Below are 12,955 nucleotides of genomic sequence, written 5' to 3' on the forward strand. Positions count from 1 at the left end.
CTGCGGGCCCGGTGGCTCGCCACAGGATATGTTCCCACTCTATGGGGTATATTTACTAAGGTCCCGATTTTGACCGAGATGGTGTTTTTTCTTCAAAGTGTCATCTCGGGAATTTACTAAACTCAAATCACGGCAGTGATGAGGGCATTCGTATTTTTTTGGAAGTCCAAGTAAAAAAATACGAATGAATACACCATCGGTCAAATTCGCCTGTAATTTGGTAGAACACGGTCATTTACTAAAAAGTGTAATTCACAAACACTGCCGACAATAGCCAAACACTGCCGTGAAAAAATACCAATCGTGAAAAAGTGCTAAAATAAAACAGACCTGCTTTTTTTTACCGTGTTCTGATAGGCATGCACGGATCCATGAGATCTGTGCATGTTTATTAGTGGGAAGGGGTGGGAAAGAGTTAAATTTGCAAAAAAAAAATGCGTAGGGTCCCCCCTCCTAAGCAAAACCAGCCTCGGGCTCTTTGAGCCTGTCCTGGTTGAAAAAATATGGGGGGGGAAATTGACCGGGGTTCCCCCATATTTAATCAACCAGCACCGGGCTCTGCGCCTGGTCCTGGTTCCAAAAATACGGGGGACAAAAAGCGTAGGGGTCCCCCGTATTTCTGAAACCAGCACCGGGCTCCACTAGCCAGATACATAATGCCACAGCCGTGGGACACTTTTATATTGGTCCCTGCGGCCCTGGCATTACATACCCAACTAGTCACCCCTGGGCTGGGTACCCTGGAGGAGTGGGGGCCCCTTCAATCAAGGGGTCCCCCCCCTCCAGCCACCCAAGGACCAGGGGTGAAGCCCGAGGCTGTCCCCCCCATCCAAGGGCGGCAGATGGGGGGGACAGCAATTTTACACTTTCGATGTCATTCGTGATTGAACTGATTCCAGGTATTATCTTCTAGAAGGTGCTAAATAAATAAGAATCTGATTGGTTGCTATGTGCAACATCCCATCTTAAATGGAACTCCCGTCCTAGTAAATTTACCCCTATGGGTGTCATGGACACCCACAAGTGGGAATAGACCTGTTGCGCCGGGATTCCGTCTGAAGGCAATGTTGGCTGTCGGGATTCCAGCATTGGTATCCTGACCACCAGGATCCTGACAGCCGGTAAATTAAACGTATCTCGCTCAGACTATACAAAAGGCGAGTATGTTTTCAGATGTATAAAGCACTCCTTTAAAACTTTTACTATTTACAATAATTATTAGTTGTATCATTTATTTCTATAACACCAACATATAACACTGTATAATCATGGAATCTGTGCCTCCAGACATTTTGCCTGAGTCCTGGATGGTATTTTTTTTTTTCATGAGGTATCGAGAAATCTTGGAGTTGCTCCCAGGATATGGAACCTCGGACAGTTCTATCTGCTCACTGTACACACGCAATAGGCAGAGCTTGCTTCTGAGTGAAAGTAGCATTACTGCAGAGGAAAAATTATAAAGTTATTATTTAAAGGAGACAATAATGTTTAGTACAGTTGTCACACAATTTCCCTACTCTTGCATGTAATAAATGTAACATAAAATAATCAATAATATTCTCTTGAAAAATGTGTGTTAGATGAAAGAGAAACAAAATTATTGCAATTTGCTAACCTTGTATTAACTAAACAGGAAGAGCCACTTCCTACTTGGGACTCTAAGGAAGTGGAGCGATGGCCAGAGCAATTAGGGGCCAGTGCAATTACCAGTTTACAAACTGTGCCTAAACAGTATTTATAAAAGATATCACCATCTACAGTTTGTGGGGCTCATTGGGAGTAGAATTCCAGCCTCAGCATTCACCATGTTCTCCAGCTTTGGATTTGGGAGGCAGATGTAGAGTCCAAAAATGACTTCTGAGTCTCTGGGGATGTCCATGACCATGGGGGAATTAATTATTTTCTCCCTATTAATGGCCACAGGATGAAGGCCCCAGATTTTACTCTTTTCATCCCACAAGGAAGGTAGGAAGTCAGATGGCCATTGGATAGTTTTGCGATCCTCATGGAGATCAACAGAGAGGAAAAACGGGCTTGGCCAGTTTCCAAGCTTGTAAACAACAAGGTAGCATGATGGACAGGCCTTAAGCCTGGTATCTGTTTTAGTTGGGCCTGCCTGCTTATCTTTTGGTACCAGCGATAATATTCCACAATAAATACATGGGTGACAGAAAATTTAAATTGAGGTTACATCACAGATCTCCTAAAGCATCTGCCCATATAATTTTCCATCGCCGTCTTCCTGTGGACAAAACAAAATGTTTTGCATTAAGATAAGCCAGTGATCTCTTGATTACTGCAGTGATTGTTATACCAGTTCTAGAGGATTCTAAGTGACTCAGTTTATAAACAAAATTGCTTTTGGTACAGAACTGATGCTATTCAATCCAGCGTGAAATAGGAACAGCAACAACTGAACCAATACTTAACAAAGCAACAATGCAGGAAAACGAGCACTGGGCGGGTGCCCAGCATCCTCTACGGACTAAGGGGGTAATTCCAAGTTGATCGCAGCAGGAATTCTGTTAGCAATTGGGCAAAACCATGGTGGTCATTCCGAGTTGATTGCTCGTTACATTTTTTTCGCAACGGAGCGATTAGTCGCTAATGCGCATGCGCAATGTCCGCAGTGCGACTGCGCCAAGTAAATTTGCTATTAAGTTAGGTATTTTACTCACGGCATTATGAGGTTTTTTTTTCGTTCTGGTGATCGTAGTGTGATTGACAGGAAGTGGGTGTTTCTGGGCGGAAACTGGCCGTTTTATGGGTGTGTGCGAAAAAACGCTGCCGTTTCTGGGAAAAACGCGGGAGTGTCTGAATAAACGGGGGGGGGGGGGGGGTGTCTGGGTGAACGCTGGGTGTGTTTGTGACGTCAAACCAGAAACGAAACTGACTGAACTGATCGCAGTGGCTGAGTAAGTCTGGAGCTGCTCAGAAACTGCTAAGAACTGTCTATTCGCAAATCTGCTAATCTTTCGTTCGCAAATCTACTATGCTAAGATTCACTCCCAGTAGGCGGCGGCTTAGCGTGTGCAAAGCAGCTAAAAGCAGCTTGCGAGCGAACAACTCGGAATGAGGGCCCATGTGCACTGCAGGGGAGGCAGATATAACATGTGCAGAGAGAGTTAGATTTGGGTGTGGTGTATTCAATCTGCAATCTAATTTGCAGTGTAAAAATAAAGCAGCCAGTATTTACCCTGCACAGAAATAAAATAACCCACCCAAATCTAACTCTCTCTGTAAATGTTATATCTGCCTCCCCTGCAGTGCACATGGTTTTGCCCAACTGCTAAAAATTTTCCTACTGCGATCAACTTGGAATTACCCCCTAAGAGAAAAAGATTTACTGGTAAGTAATTAAAATCCTATTTTCTCTTACGTCCTAGAGGATTCTGGGGTACCATTTAGTACCATGGGGTAGTGTCTGTGCCAGTAAAAATCCCTGGTGGTCTAGTGGAGACTTGGACGAACCAGGGTCCACACCAGCTCCTACAGTCCATCTCCCAGGACCGGAGGAATGAGAGCTAACAAGACAGGGCACATTACCTGCCCCCCTCCACCCCCACCCCCCTCCCCTCCCCGGGTGCTGGCTCGCAATCCTGGGGTCCTCAATGTGAATTGTGCAAGCTGTTGCTTCCCGTGCCTCTCCGGAAGTACCACCACTGGCCAGGGGGGAATGGAGCAGCAGTGCTGGCGTCCACATGACAGCCTGGCACTGTAAAAACAGAAAATAAATACCTCATAAAAGAAAAGCTTGGTGCTGCTTAAACTTTAAACGGTGAACCGGCTCCTGCCATCACCAAACTAAAAACTGATCTGCCTGAGCATGGAGGTGAGGTATAGAGGGGAAGGACCGGAACATCTTGAGATACCTAAAAGCTTAACTATTTGGTGCCCTGCTACACCCCATTGTCTCCCCAGTGGAACCTATGGAACACTAAAAAGAAATAAAGATTTTTCCAATCTATATTTCATACCTTTCCAGAGGTGTGCACAAGAAAATAAGATTTTAAACCTACCGGTAAATCTTTTTCTCCTAGTCCTTAGAGGATGCTGGGCACTCCGTAAGGACCATGGGGTATAGACGGGCTCCGCAGGAGACATGGGCACTCTAAGACCTTTTAATGGGCGTGAGCTGGCTCCTCCCTCTATGCCTCTCCTCCAGACCTCAGTTATAGAACTGTGCCCAGAGGAGACGGACATTTCGAGGAAAAGGATTTTGTTAATTAAGGGTGAGATACATACCAGCTCACACCACAAACACACCGTATAACATGGTATATAACTAAACCAGTTAACAGCATGAACAACAGAAATCAGCAACAGTCTGATTTCAACCGTACACAACTCATGTGAAACTATATCAGTAACTATGTACAAGTACTGCAGATTTATTCCCCACTGGGACGGGCGCCCAGCATCCTCTACGGACTAGGAGAAAAAGATTTACCGGTAGGTTTAAAATCTTATTTTCTCTTATGTCCTAGAGGATGCTGGGGACTCCGTAAGGACCATGGGGTTTATACCAAAGCTCCAGACCGGGCGGGAAAGTGCGGATGACTCTGCAGCACCGATTGAGCAAACAGGAGATCCTCATCAGCCAGGGTATCAAACTTATAGAATTTTGCAAAAGTGTTTGAACCCGACCAAGTAGCTGCTCGGCAAAGCTGTAATGCCGAGACACCCCGGGCAGCCGCCCAAGAAGAGCCCACCTGCCTAGTGGAATGGGCCTTCACCGATTTTGGTAACGGCAATCCTGCCGTAGAATGAGCCTGCTGAATCGTGTTACAGATCCAGCGTGCAATAGTCTGCTTGGAAGCAGGAGCGCCAACCTTGTTGGCTGCATATAGGACAAACAGAGCCTCTGTTTTCCTAATACGAGCCGGTCTGGCTACATAGATTTTTAAAGCCCTAACTACAATCCTCCAAGACATCCGTAGCCACCGGCCACTACAATAGGTTGGTTCATGTGAAACGACGAAACCACCTTAGGTAGAAATTGTGTACGAGTTCTCAATTCCGCTCTATCCACATAGGGGCTCTTGTGGGACAAGGCCGACAATTCTGACACCCGCCTTGCAGATGCCAAGGCCAATAACATGACCACTTTCCACGTGAGAAATTTTAACTCAACAGTTTGAAGTGGTTCAAACCAATGTGATTTAAGGAACTGCAACACCACGTTCAGGTCCCACGGTGCCACAGAGGGCACAAAAGGAGGTTGGATGTGCAGTACTCCTTTCACAAAAGTCTGTACTTCTGGAAGAGAGGCCAATTCCTTCTGTAAGAATATTGATAAGGCCAAAATCTGCACTTTAATGGAACCTAACTTTAGGCCCATATCCACTCCTGTCTGTAGAAAATTGAGAAAACGACCCAGCTGGAATTCTTCCGTAGGAGCATTCTTGGATTCACACCAAGACACATACTTCCTCCAGATACGGTGATAGTGTTTCACCGTTACTTCCTTCCTAGCTTTAAGTAGAGTAGGGATGACTTCCCCTGGAATACCTTTCCTAGCTAGGATCTGGTGTTCAACCGCCAAGCCGTCAAACGTAATCGCGGTAAGTCTTGGAACACACAGGGCCCCTGTTGTAACAGGTCCTCTCTGAGAGGAAGCGGCCAAGGATCTTCTGTGATCATTTCCTGTAATTCTGGATACCAGGCCCTTCGAGGCCAATCTGGGACAATGAGTATCGTCTGAACTTTTGTTCTTCTTATAATTCTCAATATTTTTGAGATGAGCGGAAGCGGAGGGAACACATAGACCGCTTGATATACCCACGGTGTTACTAGCACGTCCACTGCTATTGCCTGAGGATCCCTTGCCCTGGAACAATATGTCCGAAGCTTCTTGTTGAGGCGTGACACCATCATGTCTATTTGAGGGAGTCCCCAACAACTTGTCACTTCTGCAAGACCTCTTGATGAAGTCCACACTCTCCTGGATGGAGATCGTGTCTGCTGAGGAAGTCTGCTTCCCAGTTGTCCACTCCTGGAATGAATACAGCGGACAGAGCGCTTACATGATTTTCCGCCCAGCGAAGAATCCTGATGGCCTCCGCCATTGCTGCTCTGCTCCTTGTTCCGCCCTGGCGATTTACATGCGCCACGGCCGTGATATTGTCTGACTGGATCAGAACGGGTAGGTTGCGAAGGAGATGCTCCGCCTGTCCCAGGCCGTTGTATATGGCCCTTAGTTCGAGCACGTTTATGTGCAGACAAGCCTAATGGCTTGACCATATTCCCTGAAAGTTTTTCCCTGTGTGACTGCTCCCCAACCTCGGAGTCTCGCGTCCGTGGTCACGAGAACCCAATCTTGAATTCCAAACCTACGATCCTCTAGAAGGTGAACACTCTGGAGCCACCACAGGAGAGATATCCTGGCCCTGGGGGACAGGCTTTTCATCTGATGCATTTGGAGATGGGACCCTGACCACTTGCTCAGTAGGTCCCACTGAAAAGTTCTTGCATGGAACCTGCCAAACGGAATGGCCTCGTAGGCCACCACCATCTTCCCAACACTCTAGTGCATTGATGAATCGACACTCTTTTTGGTTTCAGCAGAACCCTGACCATGTTCTGGAGTTCCAGAGCTTTTTCCACTCGGAGAAAAACCCTCTGCCGTTCCGTGTCCAGAATCATGCCCAAAAACGACAGCCGAGTTGTCAGGACCAATTGCGACTTTGGCAAATTTAAAAGCCAGCCGTGGTTTTGTAGCACCCTCAGAGAGAGAGCCACTCTCTTCAGTAATTGTTCTCTTGATCTCCAGGAGATATTCCAAGTACGGGATATTTTTGACACCCTGCTTGCGCAGGAGCACCATCATTTCTGCCATTACCTTGGTGAAAATCCTCGGGGCCGTGGAAAGCCCAAACGGCAACGTCTGAAACTGGTAATGACAATCCTGTACAGTGAATCTCAGGAACGTCTGATGAGGAGGATATATGGGGACATGAAGGTATGCATCCTTTATGTCTAGTGACACCATAAAATCCCCCCCTTCCAGGCTGGAGATCACTGCCCGGAGAGATTCCATTTTGAATTTGAATCTTTTCAAATATAGATTTAGGGATTTTAGGTTCAGAATCGGTCTGAGCGAGCCGTCCGGCTTTAGGACCACAAACGGGGTTGAATAGAACCCCTTTCCCTGTTGCAACTGGGGAACTTTGATAATCACTTGCTGTTGACACAGCTTTTGTATAGCCGCCGAAACTATTGCTCTCTCTGGGAGAGAAGCTGGCAAGGCTGATTTGAAAAATCGGCGTGGGGGCACATCTTCGAACTCCAGTTTGTAGCCTTGGGACACAATTCCTATCACCAAAGGATCCAAGTCCGAATGAACCCAGACCTGGCTGAAGAGCTGAAGACGTGCCCCCACCGGTGCGGACTCCCACAGCGGGGCCCCAGCGTCATGCGGTGGATTTGGTAGAGGTCGGGGAGGACTTTTGCTCCTGGGAACTAGCCGAAGCTGGTGTACTTTTCCCCCTACCTCTACCTCTGGCGAGAAAGGATGAACCGCGCCCCTTTCTAAATTTATGAGACTGAAAGGACTGCATCTGGTATTGAGGTGTTTTATTTGACTGTAAGGAAGAAAAGAAGACTTACCAGCGGTAGCTGTGGAAACCAGGTCCGTGAGGCCTTCCCCAAACAGAACTTCACCCTTGTAAGGCAAAGCCTCCATAAGTCTCTTGGAGTCAGCATCCCCAGTCCATTGGCGGGTCCACAGTGACCTCCTAGCTGAAATTGCCATGGCATTTGCTCTTGAACCCAAGAGCCTAATATCTCTCGCAGCCTCCCTCATATATAACGCTGCATCTTTTATGTGACCTAATGTCAACAAAACACTGTCTTTATCGAGGGTGTCCATGTCAGATGACAAGTTATCTGCCCATGCTGCAATTGCGCTCCCCACCCATGCCGACGCTACCGCCGGTCTGAGCAGGGCTCCCGTAGTCGCATAAATTGATTTTATCAGGGCCTTGTCCACTGCGGGAGAGGGTTCCCACCGTAACCTGTCCTGTGAGGGGAAAGGATACGCCATTATAATTCTCTTGGGAATCTGAAGCCTCTTGTCTGGAGTTTCCCAAGCCTTTTCAAACAAAGCGTTCAGCTCATGTGATGGGGGAAATGTTACCTCAGGTTTCTTCCCCTTAAACATACAGACCCGTGTGTCCGGGACTGACGGGTCCTCTGTGATATGTAATACATCTGTTATTGCAATAATCATGTATTGAATACTCTTTGCCACCCTTGGGTGCAACTTTGCCTCATTATAGTCGACGCTGGAGTCGGAATCCGTGTCGGTATCAGTGTCTGCTATCTGGGTAAAGGGACGTTTTTGGGACCCTGAAGGGTCTTGTGACACAGTAAGAGCCATGGAGTGACTCCCTGGTTGGCATTGGACTCTGCTTTGTCCAATCTCTTATGTAATAAAGCCACATTTGCATTCAAAACATTCCACATGTCAACCCAATTAGCCATCGGCGGTGCCTCCGGAGACAACACTACCATCTGCTCTGCATCCTCCCTAGAAGAGCCTTCCGCTTCAGACATGTCGACACACACGTACTGACACCCCACACACACTGGGATATATGGATATGGGGACAGACCCAAAACAAGGCCCTTTGGAGAGACAGAGAGAAAGTTTGCCAGCTCACACCCAGCGCCCTGTGGTTCTGAAACAAAGTCCCAGACTAGTAAGCACTTTTATAATAATAAATTTTGTACCAAATTAATGTGCTCCCCCCCTTCCCCTCGTTTTGCACCCTGTTACTTTTGTACAGCAGGGGAAGAGTCCGGGAGCAGCTTCTCTGTATGGAGAAAATGGCGCTGGTTAGAGCTGAGGGAACAAGCTCCGCCCCCTCGATGGCGGGCTTCGGTCCCGCTGTTTCTTTATCCTGGTGGGGCTTTATATACTGCCTCAGCAGTATCTATACTTGTGCCAGCCTATATATGAGGTAAAAATTGCTGCCCAGGGCGCCCCCCCTGCGCCCTGCACCCTTGCTGTGCTTTTGTGTGTGTGTGGGAGCAATGGCGCGCAGCGCGACCGCTGCGCGGTACCTCACGAAGATCTGAAGTCTTCTGCCACCTTTGAAGTCTTCTTGCTCCCTATACTCACCCGGCTTCTATCTTCCGGCTCTGCGAGGAGGACGGCGGCGCAGCTCTGGGACGAACAGCGAGGACGACACCTGTGTTCCGACCCTCTGGAGCTAATGGTGTCCAGTAGCCTAAGAAGCAGAGCCTATCAGTAAAGTAGGTCCGCTTCTCTCCCCTCAGTCCCACGAAGCAGGGAGCCTGTTGCCAGCAGTGCTCCCTGAAAATAAAAAACCTAACAAAAGTATTTTCTAGAGAAACTCAGTAGAGCTCCCCAGTTTGTGACCAGTCTCCTCTGGGCACAGAATCTAACTGAGGTCTGGAGGAGGGGCATAGAGGGAGGAGCCAGCTCACGCCCATTAAAAGGTCTTAAAGTGCCCATGTCTCCTGCGGAGCCCGTCTATACCCCATGGTCCTTACGGAGTCCCCAGCATCCTCTAGGACACAAGAGAAAATGTGAATTTCCTTTGAAAAAGCAATGCGGGTTTGGAATTGGAGTACAAAAGCAATGTGTAGTGTCAATTTTCTATGAATACGGCTCACACAAGTCAACTCCAACCTATTTGGATTGACTCCAGAGAATAACACATACTGTACACTGGCAGATGTATAGAGAAGAGATGAGATGAGTTATATAGACAGGAGAACATGGAAGAAATGAAATGCACAAGCATGTAAGTGCAGAGGAGACACACAGTAATGTGATCACAGACAGGTGAGCAGTGATGAACATACAGATAGAAGTGTAAGCACAGAAGAGATGAGATCCTCTAACATGGTAACAGATACACAGATAGATGAGTACAAAGTCAAAGACATACAGACAGGTGAGTACAGAGGAGATGATATACACAAACAGGTGAATAGAGAAAAAATGAGCTACATGGGATAGGTGATAAAAGATGAGCTGACATATATAGAAGAGTAAGCACAAAGGAGGTCAGAACACTGATGTGACCACAGAGAAAACAGTATAAAACATGCACAGAGTGCAGAGTAATCAACTTACACAGGTGAGTGCAGAGGAATGGAGATGCATACAGGGGTGAGCACAGAAGAGATGAGATACACCTACAGCAAAGCACAAGGGATAAGAGATACACAGACAGGTGAGAACAAGGAGATGACATACAAACAACATGTGAGACAGGAGAGTAAAGAGGAGAGGAGATACAATGGTTATAGTAGAGTTACTTACAATTCCACATCATCGAGTGATATTTCCTCTCCACTCTGGCTTTGTCTGTCCATCTCTCGAATTTAGTTGTAATACGGTTGCTGGGCTCCCGGATTAAATAATGCAAAGTGATAGATCTGTGGGCAACAAACCAATGATTACTATGACCAGAATCTTAGCACTTCACCCTTCTTCATCCCTAACCACTTGCCTGGCATGGTCGCATCAGATGCGACCACACCAGGCAGTGTTTTATCTGACCTGGTCGCACAGGATGCGACCAGTGAGATAAACAGTGTTAGCAGCAGCAGTGCAGGGAACCTTCCTTCCGCTACTGCTGTCAGAGGGACTGGAAGGTTGCTCTGCCTCCGTGCACCCTCCTCACAGTGTTGCTGTGCTGCTGATCACTGCTGATCACGGGTTGTTCACTGGTGCCCACAGGTCAGCTATTAAGTTGGCCATCACTAAGGGCACCAGTGAACAACCCGTGGCGAGACACTTTGCCACTCAGCGGCATCCACTAACCACGCTTAGATATCGCATCATCGATCATGTGCCGGCTACTATACGTGGCGGGGACCGGGGTGCCAAGTTACTTCGCCTAGAGGCCCGATGGATTTGCCGTTTACACACGGTTCATCCACGAGGTCTGAATGAGTCGCATGGCTTCAATAGTTTCCTGTAGAGGGTCTTAGTATGATGCTGCACTGTTTCTTATAGTAATTGTTGTCATCATGCTAGCAGGCACTTAAATTTGTGTTATAAATTTGTGTGGATTATGCTAAAGTTTGCATATTGCAAGGCATCTGTTATTTTTAAGTATTATCTTTTAGTGCTGAATCCGTTTTATGCTGCTACCTCTTACAGAATAATAGTCCGCATTGGATGCTAGGTAGTATACCACCTGGTTGAGTATGTCATAACTTTAGCATGCAGTCTATATATTGGTGCATGTTTGCACTCATTATGGTCAACATGTATGGCTCACTTATGATGTATTACATGCAACATAGTATGTTTTTTACTACACTATAATAGTAGGTACAACGTTGATATGCTAGTAATGTGTATATGACTGCTTCTAATCATGCTTATATGCCTGCTCCCATTATGTGATGCTTGCACAGATGCTTGTAGTATGTATTTATATCATGCCCGCTACTTCTTGTATTTCCAGCTGTACGTCCGTTGTTTTTATTGCACATTGTAACCATGGTGACGGGGAGCACGGTAAGGGATGATGACGTAGCGCTACGTCATCCCCAGGCGCGCTGGACGGGGCGGGCGGCGTCCCGCAGCCCGCAGCACGCATTTGCACATGGGTGATGGTACACTTTATAAGGTAAGACTTGTTCACTTGTTTATCTTGACCTGAGGAAAATGACTTAATAAATGTCATTGAAACGTTGTCTACTACCAGCCTAAAAAAGCAATTGATTGAGACACCAGGAGTGCCGTGTTCTCTGTATCTATATATATATATATATATATATATATATATATATATATATAATGTGTAGAGAGAAAGATAGACAGATATGTTTAGATAGAAATTTACAGATAGAAAGAAAAATGTATAGGTAGAGAGTAAGAGAAATGTAGAGATAGAGTAATGTAAAGGCAGAGAGATAGAGAAATGTATACATAGAGAGATAGGGAAATGTATACATAGCGAAATGTACAGATAGAAAGATGGACAAATGTATTTATATAAAAATGTACATAAAGAAAGAAAAATGAATAGGCAGAGAGTTAGAGAAATGTAGAGATAGAGTAATGCATAGGTAGATAGAGAAATGCATAGTTATGAAAATGTATAGTAAGTGAAATGTCTAGATAAATGTATAGGTAGGATAATGATTAGAGAGATAGATAGTAGAAAGTAGTGATGTGCACTGGAAATTTTTCGGGTTTTGTTTTTGGATTCGGGTCCGCGGCCGTGTTTTGGATTCGGACGCGTTTTGGCAAAACCTCCTTGAAAAATTTTTGTCGGATTCGGGTGTGTTTTGGATTCGGGTGTTTTTTTTTACAAAAAACCCTCAAAAACAGCTTAAATCATAGAATTTGGGGGTCATTTTGATCCCATAGTATTATTAACCTCAATAACCATAATTTCCACTCATTTTCAGTCTATTCTGAACATCTCACACCTCACAAGTGGCCGACACAAACACCTGGCCCATCTAGGAGTGGCACTGCAGTGTCAGACAGGATGGCACTTCAAAAAAATAGTCCCCAAACAGCACATGATGCAAAGAAAAAAAAAGAGGTGCACCAAGGTCGCTGGATGGCTAAGCTAAGCGACACAAGTGGCCGACACAAACACCTGGCCCATCTAGGAGTGGCACTGCAGTGTCAGACAGGATGGCACTTCAAAAAAATAGTCCCCAAACAGCACATGATGCAAAGAAAAAAAGAGGTGCACCAAGGTCGCTGGATGGCTAAGCTAAGCGACACAAGTGGCCGACACAAACACCTGGCCCATCTAGGAGTGGCACTGCAGTGTCAGGCAGGATGGCACTTCAAAAAAATAGTCCCCAAACAGCACATCATGCAAAGAAACAAAGAGGCGCACCAAGGTCGCTGTGACTAAGCTAAGCGACACAAGTGGCCGACACAAACACCTGGCCCATCTAGGAGTGGCACTGCAGTGTCAGGCAGGATGGCACTTCAAAAAAA

General features: G+C 46.4%; 1 long non-coding RNA gene across 1 annotated transcript; it reads right to left on the reverse strand.

The window, feature by feature from the left end:
- Positions 1–1,145: 1,145 nt before the first annotated feature.
- LOC134970116 (uncharacterized) lies at positions 1,146–10,478 on the reverse strand. Its single transcript, XR_010189673.1, has 3 exons — positions 10,298–10,478; positions 2,192–2,242; positions 1,146–1,440 (listed from the first exon to the last, which is right to left on the reverse strand). It is a non-coding gene; the product is annotated as an uncharacterized LOC134970116 (long non-coding RNA).
- Positions 10,479–12,955: the final 2,477 nt, after the last annotated feature.

Source organism: Pseudophryne corroboree, chromosome 11 (genome assembly GCF_028390025.1).
Source record: "Pseudophryne corroboree isolate aPseCor3 chromosome 11, aPseCor3.hap2, whole genome shotgun sequence".
NCBI classification, from domain to species: Eukaryota; Metazoa; Chordata; class Amphibia; order Anura; family Myobatrachidae; genus Pseudophryne; species Pseudophryne corroboree.